Source organism: Sus scrofa, chromosome 3 (assembly GCF_054392235.1).
Source record: "Sus scrofa isolate SSC_HxYL_T2T_F1_AM1 chromosome 3, Sscrofa_HxYL_maternal_Yorkshire_Landrace_v2.0, whole genome shotgun sequence".
NCBI classification, from domain to species: domain Eukaryota; kingdom Metazoa; phylum Chordata; class Mammalia; order Artiodactyla; family Suidae; genus Sus; species Sus scrofa.
Window position 1 is genome coordinate 69,392,321 of NC_139385.1, and position 16,597 is coordinate 69,408,917.

At 43.3% G+C, this 16,597-nt stretch overlaps 1 long non-coding RNA gene and 1 gene segment (V, D, J or C); both read left to right on the plus strand.

Moving 5' to 3' along the window:
• LOC110258179 (Ig kappa chain V-III region MOPC 63-like) overlaps positions 1-16,597 on the plus strand; it is a 102,064-nt gene that overhangs the window by 51,793 nt on the left and 33,674 nt on the right.
• LOC106509767 (uncharacterized) lies at positions 4,738-6,286 on the plus strand. The gene is made up of 3 exons (XR_001307614.3): positions 4,738-4,864; positions 5,286-5,496; positions 5,750-6,286. It is a non-coding gene; the product is annotated as an uncharacterized LOC106509767 (long non-coding RNA).

A 16,597-nucleotide genomic window follows, 5' to 3' on the forward strand; every position in this document is an offset into this window, starting at 1 on the left:
CAGAATTATAAAATAATATGCACCAGATTTAAACAGGTTCAGATATTTCATTTTAGTGCCTGAGACATAACATTCTTATGCCTTTTCTTACTGTCTGAAATGGGACAATGAGCTCTCTGCACAGCAGACATAACATCTTTTTTCCTCAGTCAAGTCCTGTTTCTTAAGTGCTCTTTGAAATGTAATTCACAAGGTACCTGGAAACAATCCAATCTGACTGACTCTAGGTTCATAAACAGTTAACCTGGGACGAGCAGGTACCTGGCAGCTCTTGCACTGGCTCAACTCTGTGCTGTTACTGGGAGAAAACAAGTGTGACCAGGACTCATGGGGAGGGAGCGGTCCTCCCATCTGGACCACCTGGGGAGGCTCTGAGGCAGACGGCCATGCCCTCCTGGTACTGACCCTGGACACGCACGTCTGCACCAGGGTCTCTGATGCTTTCTTACTCCAGCCGGCCATGGGCACCGGGTGCTTAAAATTACATCAGACTTTCACAGTGAGATTCTTCTTCCCACTAACTCAAGAATTATGAATTTTAGGTATCCATTTTATCCTAAACACAGAATACCGTTATATCTCTTTGCTCAAATCTGAGTCCCTCCACCCCCCCACCCCTCAACCCCACCCAGGTTCTTTCCCCTCTGCTGCCCCCACCAGGGGATTTGCATTTGCATGCTGTCCCCTGGGGAGGACCTGCCCTGGCCAGTCTGACATAAAAGAGCAGCTCTAGTCTGGCTTGGACTGATCAGGGCTCATCCGGGCACAGCTGACCATGAGGTTCCCTGCTCAGCTCCTGGGGCTCCTCCTGCTCTGGGTCCCAGGTGAGGATGGAGGGGAAATCTGAAAGGGAAGGGGGGACTGTGGGGGCAGCACTGACTTTCATGTTTATTTGCCCACATGTGTGTGCACATCTCTCACCCTCTGATGAGGCCATGAACTGTTTAGATCAGTGAGCATGAGAAGGATCCATATGAAACCCAAGTACCTATAGGATGTATGGTGAATATTTACTTCAATACTTCCCTAACAAAACTCAGAGTTATTGACTCAGGCAATGGTGAATTAGGGAAAAGAAAATATCCACATTTTTTGAGCAGTGTATAAGTTCTCTAAGTTTGCCTACTATCTGTCAGATAGCATCTTTGATAAAAAGCTGGTTATTAATTATGAGCATCACTTCTTAGCCTGCATAGTATAGGGTAGGAAATTCTGATGCATTTTTGCCTCTGTGGACTCCCATTGCTATATTTCTATCCTATATAATGTATAGTCTGCAATTCAGGCCCCTCTGTCTTTCTTTAATAGACAGTGGGTACTTTTCATTTTTCTTGTGTCTAGTTTGGTAAATTTTGCATGCACGTATGTGTGTTTTAACTGATCCTTTTCCCCCTCGGTTTTGATATTTTAGGCCAAAAATAGTTTAAATTATTCTCTTAGCTTTTTCATATACATAGGCAGTATGCAAGCTTATGATATTTCTATTTTTATGTTTTTATGCTATCCTCCATTCCATTGTGGGGAATGTCTGAATACTAAACATAACTGAGATTCCCAGAAGAAAAAAAAAAGTGAAATCACATTATTTAATGCCCAGAACAGAGGAGTGTGGGGTTACTTCAAAGTTCATGTTATAAGCAGATATTAGTGCCTGTATTGAGTGGTGTCTCAATCAACACTCTTTTGTCGCCATTCTACATGCTATAAAGGAGTAAATTAATATGCTACAAAAGTAACATTGGAAAATATTTTTTAAAATAATACATACTCTGAAGCTAGTGAGTATTTCACCTGCAGCAAATATAACTCCGGCAGCTAGCCCCTCCCACTGACTTATGTCTTTTCGCATAAAAAATACACTCACCCATTCCTAAGAACCCCAAAAGACCCTCCCATTACAGCTCAGCTCAAAGGCCAGAATCTTGTCATCTAAATTAGATCTAGGTCCAGACGAGGCTCCTTGGTATTTCCTGAAGCACAGGTCCTCAAGTTCAATTCTTCTCAGTTTATAGACACGTGAAAAACAAGACACAAGATCCCTTCCTATATACACTCAACATACAGTGGTAAGACAGGCAATATAGTCATTCCTGCTTCCTGCTTAAAAAGAAGGCAGAGGGCTGGCACACAGGACTTGGGTCTACATCGATAACATAATCCAGCTGGACAGATGTTGGAAGTTGCTTGATTAGCTCTCAAATCCTGGGAATAATTCACCATGGGTTCTGGCACAGCTTTTAGTTCTGCCCTCCAGGTCACTTTTCTTTTTTATACAAAGTAATAAGGATTGGCGGCTGAGAAGTATTTTCAGGCTGCTTCCACCCTCCACAAGTCTGGACTCCAAATCCTCTCTTCACTCTATAATGCCTCTGCCCCTCTCAGTCCCAACAGCCCACCTCCAGTTACCAACATCTGCACCCGGTTTCAACTGCGGTGTGACCAGGGGACCAAAACCTGGAGTTTAAAACAACAAAACTTTGTTATGTCACTCTATAAGAAGCTTGACACAGATTAGTTGGGGGACTCTGGCTCAAACTCCGGGATCTCATCTGCAGCCTGTGCCAGTCAGGAGAGCTCCACCTCAATTTGACTTACATGGTTCGTGGCAGGTGTCCTTCCCTCACCAGAGAGCAGCCCATCACATGGCCACTGGCTTGCCCCAGATCTAGTGACCCCCAAAAAACAGAGAGTAAAGGTATTCAAGACGGAAGGCATGGATTTTTGTATCCTAATTTCCAAGGAGACAAAGTACTGCATGTTATTTTTCACTGGGACATGCAAATTATGTAGCTGGCCCTGTTCTCCTGGGATATATAACAGACATGTGCCAGATTGAAGCTTCCAAACTTCCTGTGAATGGGACATACCTAGAAATTATCATATTAAGTGAGATAAGTCAGACAGAGAAAGACAAATTTTATGTGATAGAATTTATTTGTGGAATCACATAATATGTAATACAAAAGAACTTATTTACTAAATAGAAACAAGACTCAGATTTTGAAATCAAACCTATAGTTACCAAAGGAGAATCATGAAAGGGAGGGATAAATTAGGAGTTTGGGATTAGCATATACATGGAGTTCCCATAGTGGCTCACTGGTTAACAAATCCGACTAGGAACCATGAGGTTGCAGGTTCGATCCCTGCCCTTGCTTAGTGGGTTAAGGATCTGGCATTGCCGTGAGCTGTGGTGTAGGTTGCAGGCGAGGCTCGGATCCTGTGTTGCTGTGGCTCTGGCGTAGGCTGGCGGCTACAGCTCCAATTCGACCCCTGGCCTGAGAACCTCCATATGCCGTGGGAGCAGCCCAAGAAATGGTGAAAAGACAAAAAAAAAAAAAAAATGCACACTACTCTATATAAAATAAATAACCAGTAAGAACATATTGTACAGCACAGGGAAATCTACTCAATAGTCTGTAATAACCTGTATAGGGAAAGAATCTGAGAAAAAAAATGAATATGATGTGTATATGTATAACTGAATCAATTTGCTGTACACCTGAACCTAACACAACATTGTAAGTCAAATATACTACAATAAAATCTTTTAAAAGAAAGTCAACAAGAACAAAACAAACGATTTCACATGTATTCTAAAAAAAAATTATTATGACTGAGCTCTGCTATATCAGCAAGGAATACCCTACCTCCATTATTTTATTCCTTCCTTGAGGAATGAAATCAGGCCAGCAGAATTCAATTAAGGAAAAGAAAGAGGGTTATCTTACTATCCTTTCGAACTGACAGTAGCAGTATAACGTCTCACCCTTCATCTTTTTCTTTTCTTGTGTGTATGTGTGTCTTTTTAAGACCGTACCCAGGGCATATGGAGGTTCCCAGGCTAGTGGTTGAATAGGAGCTGCAGCTGCCAGCCTATGCCACAGTCATGGCAAGACCAGATCTGAGCCACATCTGCAATCTACACCACTTTCAGGACAATGCCATATCCTTAGACCACGGAGTGAGGCCAGGGATCGAACCCGCATCCTCATGGATACTAGTTGGGCTTCTTACTGCTAAGGCATGATGAGAACTCCTCACCCATCATCTTTTTTGCCTTGCTGTTTAGCTGTAAATCTCATCTTTCCACTTTCAAAATGCGGCTTGTTGTTGTTCTTAATTATAGATGTGTGGTAGGTATATGAAGGAATTTATGGTAGGTTCTACTCAGTACCATTGAGTAGACATTAACTCACTTGAGTCAAGAGAAAATAAAAGATTTTAATGTTTAAAAAAAAAACCCAATGTGAGAAAAGACGGTTTAGTAGAACTAATACGTGTGTACATATTGGAAGAGAGTGCTGAGTCCTCATGGACCCAAGTGTGCAGTTGAAAACAGCATTAAAGAGACATTTCTCCAAATCCTGTACTCAACTGCCAGTGAAGTAATTATGGTCCTGAGGGCATAACTCAAAGAGGGGCAGTGGTTGGTGGTGTCAGGATTATTGCTATGGTACTGGTCAGCCCAGTTTATTTAGCATCAGAGTGGCAGATGCTGGAACGCTGAATCCTGTAGAATAACAAAAAGTCTGGTTGCAGAAAAGCAAAGGAAAGGAAAGGTGATATTGCCAGGAGACTGGAGTTCAGTCACAGCCCACTGGAGAGTGAGCAAAGTCATGACCATGTGACCACCATGGCTGCTCATGCAGGAAGTTTCACTCTCTGTCATTTAAGCACCTCCTCCCCACCCCCACCCCCACCTACCACATAATTTGCATATGTCTCCTGTATCTAAGCCCCTCAACATCTCTGAGGCCACATGCTTTTCAACGGGGGAAGACCTCATCTACCCAGAAAGGCCAGGTCAAGACTATGGGCTCCCAGCCTCACCTTCTCTGCTTCCTGCTCCTCTGGATCTCTGGTAAGAGAAATATTGGCTCTTTTCCCAAAAGTCCTCTGAATCTTTGGAGTTTCGGTAGTGGTGCAGTGGTTAACAAATCTGATTGGTATCCTTGAGGATGCAGGTTCAATCCCTGGCCTTGCTCAGTGGGTTAAGGATCCAGCATTGCCATGAGTTGTGGTGTAGCTTGCAGATGTGGTGGCTTGGATCCCACATTGCTGTGGCTGTGGTGTAGGCCGGTGGCTACAGCTCTGATTGGATCCCTAGCCTGGGAACCTCCATATGCCATGGGTATGGCCCTAAAAGAGACAAAAAGACCCCCCAAAAAAAGTCCTCTGAATCTTGACCCCCCCCAAAATTACATTTCTATAAGAAATTGATTTCTGTTATTTCTCTCCAAACAGGATGCTTTGGATTTATCTTTTCTGTTTTCCTTCCTCAGCCAGTACCAGTGCAGAAACAACAGTCACTCAATCTCCAGCATTTGTGTCAGCGACCCCAGGAGACAAAGTTAACATCACCCGCAAAGCCAGCCAAGATATTGATGATGATATCATGTGCTATCAACAGAAGCCAGGAGAAGCCCCTAAGCTCCTTATTAAATATGCTTCCATTCACATCACTGGGGTTCCAACCCGGTTCAGTGGCAGTGGGTATGGAACAGATTTTACTCTGACAATTGGAAACATGATATCTGAAGATGCTACATATTATTTCTGTCAACAAGATGATAATGTACCTCTCACAGTGATATCTTCTCCTACAAAAACTTCCAAATGCCCTAAGTGGGGTGACCTCAGCTGCTACTTAAAATATTCAATATGTGGAACTAGGTGACCAACTGGGATTTATAAGTTTTCATCATGCAAATGCAAACTCACTTCCTTTTTCTATTTCTTTCTATAGTTTCTTCTGCCTCCATCGACAGATGATTGGATTAGGAAGATGTGGTATATATACACAATGGAATACTACTCAGTCATAAAAAAGAATGAAATAATGCCATTTGCAGCAACATGGATGGAACTAGAGACTCATACTGAGTGAAGTAAGTCAGAAAAAGAAAGACAAATACCATATGATATCACTTATATCTGGAATCTAATATACAGCGCAAATGAACCTTTCCACAGAAAAGAATATCACGGACTTGGAGAATAGACTTGTGGTTGCCGAGGGGGAGAGGGAAGGAGTGGGGTGGATTGGGAGTTTAGGGTTAATAGATGCAAACTATTGCATTTGGAATGGATTAGCAATGAGATCCTGCTGTGTAGCACTGGGAAGTATGTCTAGTCACTTATGATGGAGCATGATAATGTGTGAAAATAGAATGTGTACATGTATGTGTAACTGGGTCACCATGCTGTACAGTAGAAAAAATTTGTATTGGGGAAATAACAATTAAAAAAATAAGTCAAAAAATTAAAAAATTAAAAATTTCAAGGTCTGGCTAAAGTCATATCTGACTCTGAGACTTTCACTGAGCAATCAGGTTCATAAACACTGAACAAGGAAAGCAGTGGCTACAATACTCTTAAGGAAGGGAATAATGGAATCATAGACATGATTGTTTCATTTATAGTTCTTGTGTGTTGAAGCCCAGCAAGGGACATGATATCTAGGAATAATATACAGCAGAATGACCTACTGAATGAAAGCAAATTCGTTCCCAAATCCACTGCCATCAAACTGGGCTAGAACCCTGGAAGCCAGGGCAGATGGATGAAAAGCAAAAGTTTGAGGATTTCAGAGATTTATTTCCCCTTTTTAGGAGCAGACCGAAGAACCAAAGTAAAGAATCTAATTGATAAACATCCTCTTATCTTTTTAATATATATAGGCAATAAGCAAGCTCTTGGTTTCTCTGTTTTTATGTTGTCCTCCAATACATTGTGGGAAATGTCTGAATATGAAACCATAACTGAGACTCACAGAAGAAAGAAAAAGTGAAATCACATTATTTAATACTCAGAACAGAGAAAGAGTGTGGGGTTACTTCAAAGTTCATGGTACAAGAGGATATTAGTGCAAGTACTTAGTGGTGTCTAAATCAACACTCATTGGTCACCATTCCACATGCTATAAAAGAGTAAAGTAATATGCTACAAAAATAGTATTAGCATTCATAAGAGAAGAAGAAGAGGCATTGGTTTTCATGTAGCAGACTTTCTTACAGGTTAACACATCCTTTCCATCAGATAACCCAGAGGATCCAGGGCCTATGTCGTGGTTGCACCAGATGATATTCTTTTAATGTGAGGGAAGTTCTACTTCTAATTACCCCTTCCTGATCCTGTCTGTAAACTAAAATCTTAAGATATAGGAGTTCCCGCCATGGCTCAGTGGTTAATGAATCTGACTAGGAACCATGAGGTTGCGGGTTCGATCCCTGGCCTTGCTCAGTGGGTTAAGGATCTGGCATTGCCGTGAGCTGTGGTATAGGTTGCAGATGCGGCTCAGATCCTGTGTTGCTGTGGCTATGGTGTAGGCCAGTGGCTACAGCTCTGATTAGACCCCTAGCCTGGGGACCTCCATATGCCGAGAGAGTGGCCCTAGAAAAGGCAAAAAAAAAAAAAAAAAAAAAGAAGAGAAAGAAAGAAATAATCTACCTAAGGATTTAACACTCTATTTAGAGGAATTGCATCATTAAGGTAGTAATTTAGATGACTGATTTTATTTTGCATCCTTTCTATTATTACACAGGCTGCCACCACCTGGAGCCCACTGAGAATTTATCCGTCCCCTAAACTTTCTTTCGTCCTTGCTTCTGATAGCCAAGCATGTTCTAGAGTCAACAGGAGCCACTAGAGGGTCTCTCAGAAGCCTCCCAGACATAGGAAGCAGAGACCTCTCAGCCTCTGAGGATGAAGTAGCTGGGCCCTGCAAAAACTGCTACAAGAGGTTTTTGTTCTTGTCGGTACCACTGTGGGTGGGAAGCTGCTAGACTGCTGGCAGTAATAGTCTGCAGCATCTTGAGCTGCCACGCTGCTGATGGTGCGAGAGTAAGAGGTCCCAGATCCACTGCCACTGAAGCGGGTTGGGACCCAGAAGGCCAAGCTTGATGTGCTATAAATAAGGAGCCTGGGAGGGGCTCCGGTCTTCAGTTGGTACCAGTGTAATTTGTTGGTGCTTACACCTGGGCTGCCGTTGCAGGTGATGATGACACTCTCCTCTTGGGAAACAGCCTTGGGGGCTGCAGACTGGGTCAGCACAATTTCTCCACTGGATACTATCATCACTTAGGAGAGATGAAAAGAAATAGAGATATAAGAATGTCTTAGTACCATGAAACATGCTCATTTACTAAGATTCAAGCTAAGAAAGAAAGAAAGAGGTTAAGGAGGAAGGAAGGAAGAAAGAAAGAGAGGAAGGGTTATCTTAGACTTAAATTCCCATGGGAAAAATTATCCTGGGTTTGGAGCTATCACCCTTTCTTACCTGTGACACTGAGCAGCAGGATGCTGAGAATTTGAGCCTGAAAATCCATGACGTTGGCTGAGGCTGTCACAGGCTAAACACACTGCTTCTTATAAAACACTCCTTAAAAACAAACCCTGAGAGTTGTGTGGTTTCAGAGGAAGAGAGGTGCAAATCAGCCAGGATGTGGGTAAGGAGATCCTGATTTATAAGTCCATGTGGTCCTATTTACTTGTATAAGAAGAAGGGGAGGCTCTTGGTGTTTTTCTAAGGAGTGCACACACCTGGTCCAGGACATCACCTCTGTGTTCCTGTCCAGAAAGGCTTAATTTAATCTCATTAACAAGGAACGCTCTACAGGGCAGTGTGGGAAGTGACTTTACTCTGTGATGAGAACGTGTTACATGTGATGTCCTTCAGAATATACCAGCCATGGGAGTTCCTGTTGTGGCTCAGCAGTAATGAACCCGACTAGAGTCCAAGAGCACCTGGGTTCGATCCCTGGCTTCGCTCTGTGGGTTAAGTATCTGGCATTGCCACGAGCTGTGGTGTAGGCTGCAGATGCCGCCTGGATCCCGTGTTGCTGTGGCTGTGGTGTAGGCTGGCAGCTGTAGCTCCGATTTCACCCCTAGCCTGGGAACTTCCATATGCTGCGGGTGCGGCCCTAAAGAGACCCTCCCCCAAAAAAAGAAAAATACAGAAAAGAAAGAAAGAAAATCCCAGGCCCACAATTCTGCCTCCTCTTTCCCTGGCAGGTCCTCCACTGAGACGTTGTACATTCACTCAGGTCTCCATAAATGCCAAGGAACTCCCAAAGCATTGGAGAAATTACCCCCTTGTAGGCAATCTAGAATATAGATAGTCTCAGGGATATTTCTAAGCAGGGTGGGCGCTGTTTCCATCCAGAGAAAAGAACCCACCAGTAAGGCAGAGCAAAGTAAACGTTTCTCCGTGAAACCAAGGACACTCAGCCTTGGCTTGTAAGCCCCACTTGCATAGAACACTCGACCCCCTGCTGCTATTACAAGATCCTGGGCTTTCAGGAGCTAGAATGTGTATTTTATTGATTTCCACTTTAATTTTTACTAAATTAAATTTAAAATTCCTTCTTGCTACATCCTTGGACTTTTGTTAGTGCTTCTTTTTCTAAGTTCTTAAGGTAGAAGCTTAGGTCATTGATTTGAGATCTTTCCTCTTTCTTTTCCAATTTAGGCATTTTTAGGCTTATATTTCTAATATTATCTGTTTATCAACTTATAGCAAATTGAGCACTAGACAGAGGAAAACGTTGATCATTTCCTCCCTTGAGAAGCAACAGGAGAAACATGAGGAGCTGGGATGAAAACGTCACCTTGAGGGATCTGTTTGATGCCGTTCACAGACGTGATTTGGGGAAGCTTCCATACTTAATGTCCTTGGCAGAGGGACCACTTGGGAGCAAGGAAATGAAAACAAACAAAACGGTATATAGTATGACAGCTATAGCAGACGGACCTGAGGTTGGTCCTATGTGTGATGCCTACCCCATGGTGTTCATACCCCATATTATCCCTGCCTCCCCACCACGGTTCAGTGTGGGCAGCTCCTGTGACTTGCTTCGATCTAGCCCATGCCATTTTGCAGAGAGGGAAGGGATTTTGAAGATATCATTAAAGTCCCAAATCGGTTGATGTTCAGTTAATCAAAATGGAGATTATCCTTGGTGAACCTGATTAAAACAGGATAACAAAATGCTTTAAAAAGGAACGGAGCCCTCCCTGTTGATGGATTTCCCCTTTGCTAGCTTGGTTATAAAGGAACATGGAACAGAATATCAGGAACATTAAATGACCTCCTGCCTGTATCCAGCAAAGTCAAGCCCCTTAGTCAAGATAGTCACAAAGAAAAGAATTCTGCCAATAATCTGAATGGCCTTGGAAGCAGATACTTCAATGCCCCAGATGAGATTACAGCCCAGTTGGCACTTTGGTTTCAGCCTGGGAGATCCCGAGGCGATGCCCCAGCTAAAGCTGCCCAGACTCCTCACTCTGAGAATCTGTGATGATCAGGGTGTGTTGTTTGTGGAAAGTTGTTATGCAATAGAAAACTAGGAAAACAATAAACTTTCCTATGTAATGAGAAAGGGCTACAAATTTAGAAACTAAGGGGAGTCTGAGACCATAGACATGTTACAGGGGACTGCTTTGTTCTCTTGCTCCCTCTGGGGAGGATGTAGAAGCCCCCAAGAGGCCAACGTGTGGATGGAAAGGGAGGTGGTGACTGGCCTTCCTTAACTGCGCTGTGCACACTCAGGCTTCTGGACTCCATCCCACCTGTAATATCAGAACACATCAGAAAAGAAAAAGGGAGGAGACGAGAGAAGACCTTGGCCATGTCTACTACGATCAGTGTTCTAGAAAATGGGCATGAAAATTGAAGGAAGACAAAAGGACAAGTAAAAATAACTAAAACTGAGGACCTGTCTTCCAAAAAATTTTTAACCAAAGAAGGAAAAATAACCACGTCACAAATTTAGGTTTCTCAAGAATCATAGAGATCTTTTATGTGAGCTCTAAGAAAGTAATTAAATTTTAAAATAGGTTATACGAGACACACACACAATCCTTATAAGGATTTTCTATTCCATATTTTGACCCGTTTATCAATAAAGACACCAGATCGAGGTGTGTAGGTGGAGAGGAGCATCTGACAGGGCTGAGCTCAGTTAGCAGCTGCCTGGGGAGGTTTTTTGAGACCTGGAGCACTGTGGGAGGACTCTCCTGATTCTGCTGGCAGAAATAGTTTGCAGCATCATCAGCCTCCATGGGATGAATTGTGAGGGTGAAATGAGTCCCAGATTCACTGCCACTGAACCTGGCTGAGACTTCAGACTCTCAGCTGGATGCTGCCTAGACCAAGAGCTTAGGAGGTTGTCCTGGTTTCTACTGATACCGATTAACACAGCTAATAATGCCCCAAGTACCACAGACACTCTGCCTGGCCCTGCAGGAGATGGTGACCTGCTCCCCTGGAGATGCTATCTGGGAGGCTGGAGACTGGGTCAGCACAATGTCCCCAGTGGAGCCTGGAATGGTAAACAATAAACAGTAAGCTTAGCATGTGCACTGAGATGGTCCCAGTGTAGATCCCTGCCTTGGAGGGCTTGTAATCACAGTCACTATGGGTAACCAGAGAACTAGGTAACTTAAAACTTAAAAAGAAATGCTTTTATTCAAGAGACTAAGAACTCAGAGACACAGAATGAATGACAACCACAATCAGTTTGTCCAACATTTCTCTGTATTCCTTCCATCTCAGCTGGAATCCAGAAGCAGCAGGATCCCCAACAGGGGAGCCCCTGATCTCATCCCTGAGAGCTGGACTAGAGGCTACTCCTCAGGTCCTGATGAGAGGACTTTAAAGATGCAGTGAGCAGCCTGGAGTATTGCCTAGTGGCACAACATGCAAATCAGCTCAGAAGAGCTTGGGCTGGTGCTCAAAGGGAACACCTGCTCTTCTTACTGCACCCAGTGGGACGTGGAGTCACCAAAATTACCCAAGTGTAAGCTCAAGCACTTCTCAAGGGATTCTGTGACGAGTCTGTTGCATCTTTGCCTTCTAGTGTGTCTTTAATGCCACATGGGGGATGGTTCTTGGGCTGCCATGTCTTAATGACATAAGTTGTTTCAGGAACACCATTGACCTCTAAATTTTAAATTTTGTATAAGAACAAATGACAATACACTTCAAGTTGTGACCTTTGTCAGAAAATGAAAAGAGTGGGGTTATGGTGGAGTGAAACAGGGTGGCCTGGTTCAGCTGGGGAACAGAAATGGGCCCCCAGAGTAAATGGCCTTTAACCCAAGTCCTGAAACAGGGTCAGGAACTGAAATGAATTAGGAATGCAAGCACCAAAACTTAATGAAGGCTCAGTATTTAATCAGTGAACTGCCTCCATGTAAAAAAGATAGGGACTCTCCATCTGCTTAGTCCTGAAAACCAGTGCTGTGCTGTACAGCACTGGAAACTGTATCTAGTCACTTATGATGGAGCATGATGGAGGGTAATGCGAGAAAAAGAATGTATATGTGTGTGTGTGACTGGGTCACCTTGCTGTACAGTAGAAAATTGACAGAACACTGTAAACAAGATATGATGGAAAAAATAAAAATCATGTTAAAAAAAAAAAGCAGTGCTGTATCCCCCTGAGGCCGTCAGAGGGAGAGGCATCATCCTTATTCAAGGTAAAGAAAGACCAGTCCCTAACTTTCCATTCACCCACCTTTCTTGCCACTAGAAGCTAGAGCTGGGAACCCCATGTTCTCTGACAGCAAGATATAGTGTCCCAGAGATACTGGGAATGTATTATTGGTATTAGATGTATTTTAGACCATGAGTGACTAGAAAGATTGATATCTAAAAATATTTCTTGGAGGTTAAAGGGATCCAAGAAAGCAACTGAGAATCGGCTACTAATGTATCTGTTTAATATCTTCATGTGCAAATACTTACATTGGCCTTTTCTGAATTGCTTCAGTACTGTAGCTGAAAAAGTGCCTTTTTGTTACATGTCAAAGAGTAATTCGTGGATTTATTAATATATACTTCAATCATTTTAAAAAATTCTACACGATTCATCTTTACTAAAGAAGACAAATCTTTGGCAAAATCTCTAAAGAAAGTCATCAGCACCAGCTCTAAGGACACCGGAAGAATGTCTGCTCACTATGGAAGCAACAGCAGCCAGGACTGGATTCAGAGCACCTGTAAATGAGCTTCCAACCCAACCAGCCCAGTTTGTGGGCAGACGTTCAGATGTTCTCATATGTCTATACTTTATCAACTATGAAGAGGCTTGCAATGTTGTACTTTCCTGCCCTGTAAAGCTGTCCCCAGGTCCCTGCAGAGTCACAACCCTGAACACAAACTCAGGTCATCTGGGCAAAGAGGCTTTATCGTGCCAGTCCTTCCCTTTGCCTGAGCCGAAGGCAGCTATACTAGCTTGTCGAAAATTGTGTAAAATGCAAGGGAGGTGACATGCCTCAGCTTGCAGCTGTTTGCCACAGAGAGAAGCCGTTGCCCTTGATCCCCAGGATAGAATGAGGCATGTAATTTCACACCTCAGTTGATGCTAGTGAGTCCATCTCTAATAATCCAAAAATAGCAAGGACACCAGTTTTTCTACAATCTACTGTCCTACACAGGTAACTTAATAATTGAGAACCAAACACAAAGTATCCCATAGAATTCTGACAGAATCGTATGATATATGATTAACAGAAGGTTAAAGAAAATGTGGGTTTCAAAGTTAGTCAGGTCAGGCAACTTTCTGCACCACCAGCAGAAGGACACTATCCTCTCCCTGAAGTAAGGGATACAATTTATGCATTCTTTCTTTCAGTCCTATTGGGCAGCCCATAACAACAGCAGCAGCAGCTGCAATAACAATAATTGCACATACTGATGTTGTTTAGTCAGGATCCATCAGTTGAATTCAGGACTATATCAGTTTGCCCTGAATTCCAAGAAAATGATAAAGGCGGAAAGCTAAAATGTGAAGTTACTTGAGAAGAAGAAAAGCATCTACATGCTAAAAGCATACCAGCCACTTTCCATACTCATTAATGGGTAGAGATCTGTGCAATAAGACTGGGTAAATCTTCATGATAGAGCCCAGGGAAGCAGGAAAGATCTATTCCAATCAAACAGCATAGAAGAGTATGTAAGTAGTCTCATGCTGCACAAACAGAAATATATAGATATACCTTAGACATCCTGGAACCTAAACTCTTTATGGTTGTCGGAACAAGAAAGGCATCTCCAAACCCACCTCTGAGGTCTAGGCAACTTCTGTAGAATTCAAATGGTCTTGCTCCTTTTACAATGACTTCAGACTTCTTTGAAAGGCTTCAGTGGGGACACCATGGGATCATCTTTCCCTTTTCCCCTTCTCCTTCCTTGTCACTCTTACAAGAAAAGAGAAGAGAAGCTAAATGAAGGACTGTCTTATGAACATTACTAAATAATCAGTTCTTGAGAATGGGCTGCTATGAAGACATCATTGTTACAGAAGAGCATTCTGCTGTAAAAGCTGGTGCTGAAATGGCAACAGAGTGGAAAGTGTGGGAGGAGCCACAGGACTTGGGCTGCCCACTCCCTTCTCCACAGTGGAAAGAGAAATGTGCTATCTGGGGCCAGAGTCCCGAGAGAGGCTTTCATGCTCTGCAAATGACAATGAATTTGAGCATCATCTCCCTCCCCGGGTCTGACTATGAGGATGAAATGTGTCTCAGACCACCTCTCACAGAAATGACAGAAATCCCAAAGACACTGGATGCCAAATGAATCAGGAGCTTAAGAACTTGTTTCTCTTGTTGCTACATACAGTGATTATGGACCTACTGCTAGAGATCTATGACTTGGCAGATGTGTGTTAGTGGCTCCACCTTGTGGATAGATGATGAGAATGAAGACAGGGAAGGCCATTATCTGAGTTAGTGTCTAAAGTGCAGTCTACACAAGGATCTAGGGCAAATGAAATTGTGCCTAGGAAAAGCCACGTGGCTTATGAAAAACACACACCGGGAAGGGTTCTCTCTCTGACAAACCAGCAGCTTAGGAAAGAAGTGTGCCACTCACAAATGAGCGCACACGCGCGCACACACACACACACACATAATTCCAGTTGTCAAGAGGTTAGGAAATGTTGATGGTGAGGTACATCAAAAACCAACAACAACAACAACAAAACAGAGTTTAGCAGTAGTTAAAGTGATGAAGACAGATTTTATTCAGAACTATTGCAACAGAGGAAAAGATGCCTCCATACAGACCAGGCTCAATTCCCAATACACTATGGGCACACGGGAATTGATAGCCAATGGTGAGAGTCTGAGAATGAAAAATTACTAAGAAGAACATCAGGTGTAAAGGAGGTTATGGCTAAACTGACTTAAAAGTGTCTTTGCTGAAGACAGGCCAGGGTGATCAGAAGTCACCTGGAAGATGATGGAGGATGAGTAAGCCAATGAGATATCAAGGGTGATCAGACATGAAGGACTCTTGTTACAATGACTTAGCAGAGTTCTTCCTGAAACTGGGTTTTATAAAGAAGTGCATAGATGGGCCAAAGAGAAAGTTCAGGAACATGAGTCATTTTTGATGAAGCAAAGAATCTTTGTCAAGTGTTTTTCTAGTTTTTCTTTGTGCTTCCCTCTTACCTGGTATCCAGAGAAGATGATATAAGAGCAGCTTAGCACCTTGCCAACTCTGTGCTCTCAGTCAAGAGTAAGGTAAATTTAAGAACTTGAAAATCTTCCTTTAAAGATGTTCTCTTCTCTCAAGCCTATGACTTGGAAACAAACACAAAGCAAATACCCCTTCAGAGGACTACCTTGCTGAGACCCAAGGAAGAATCAACTTTAACAAAAAAATGTCCATTTGATGCTGTTACTTAAGAGTTACCAAAAAGGATGAGGGATTTGACTGAGATTTTATTCAAAGGATGGAAAACAGCTCCTTCATGGAAAATTGCCACCATGGGTAAAAAGGGCAATACAGGAGTTCCCGTTGTGGCGCAGTGGTTGGCGAATCCAACTAGGAACCTTGAGGTTGCGGGTTCGGTCCCTGCCCTTGCTCAGTGGGTTAACGATCCGGTGTTGCCGTGAGCTGTGGTGTAGGTTGCAGACGCGGCTCGGATCCCGCGTTGCTGTGGCTCTGGCGTAGGCCGGTGGCTACAGCTCCGATTCAACCCCTAGCCTGGGAACCTCCATATGCCGCGGGAGCGGCCCAAGAAATAGCAACAACAACAACAACAAAGACCAAAAAAAAGGGCAATACATTTGTCAATTCAATCTGATGATCCAGCTTGTTGAATGAACAATTAAACAACAAAAGAGCTAAATTTACCCTGGGGATTAGCTGAGAGAGAAGACTCGGCCACTGACTCAGAAACTGTGTTCCTGGGTCATAGCTTAACACCCAAAGAAACATCCACTGACAAACAGGCAAAACAACACCAGAACTATAGGGTCCATCGGGGAGATGGACAAGGACAGCAGAGCACCATCTACCACCTCACAGAAAAATGTTTTTCATCTTTCACAGGAGATTCTATAGTGTACTTTAGAGGCAACCTAAGACCCCTATCAGAGAAATTATGAATACATGAGCCACAACCCCCAGTACCAGACATCTGTTTTCATAAAGGGGGCATCACCTACAAACACTGGCCCATCTGTACACCCCCAGGGCCCATCCTCAGGGGTAGGACTGGGCAAGGGCAGGCAGAATCACCAGGTGTGACCACAACCCTCAGTTCCACCAGCTCCACTTTCATGCTCCATGGGCATTTGCATC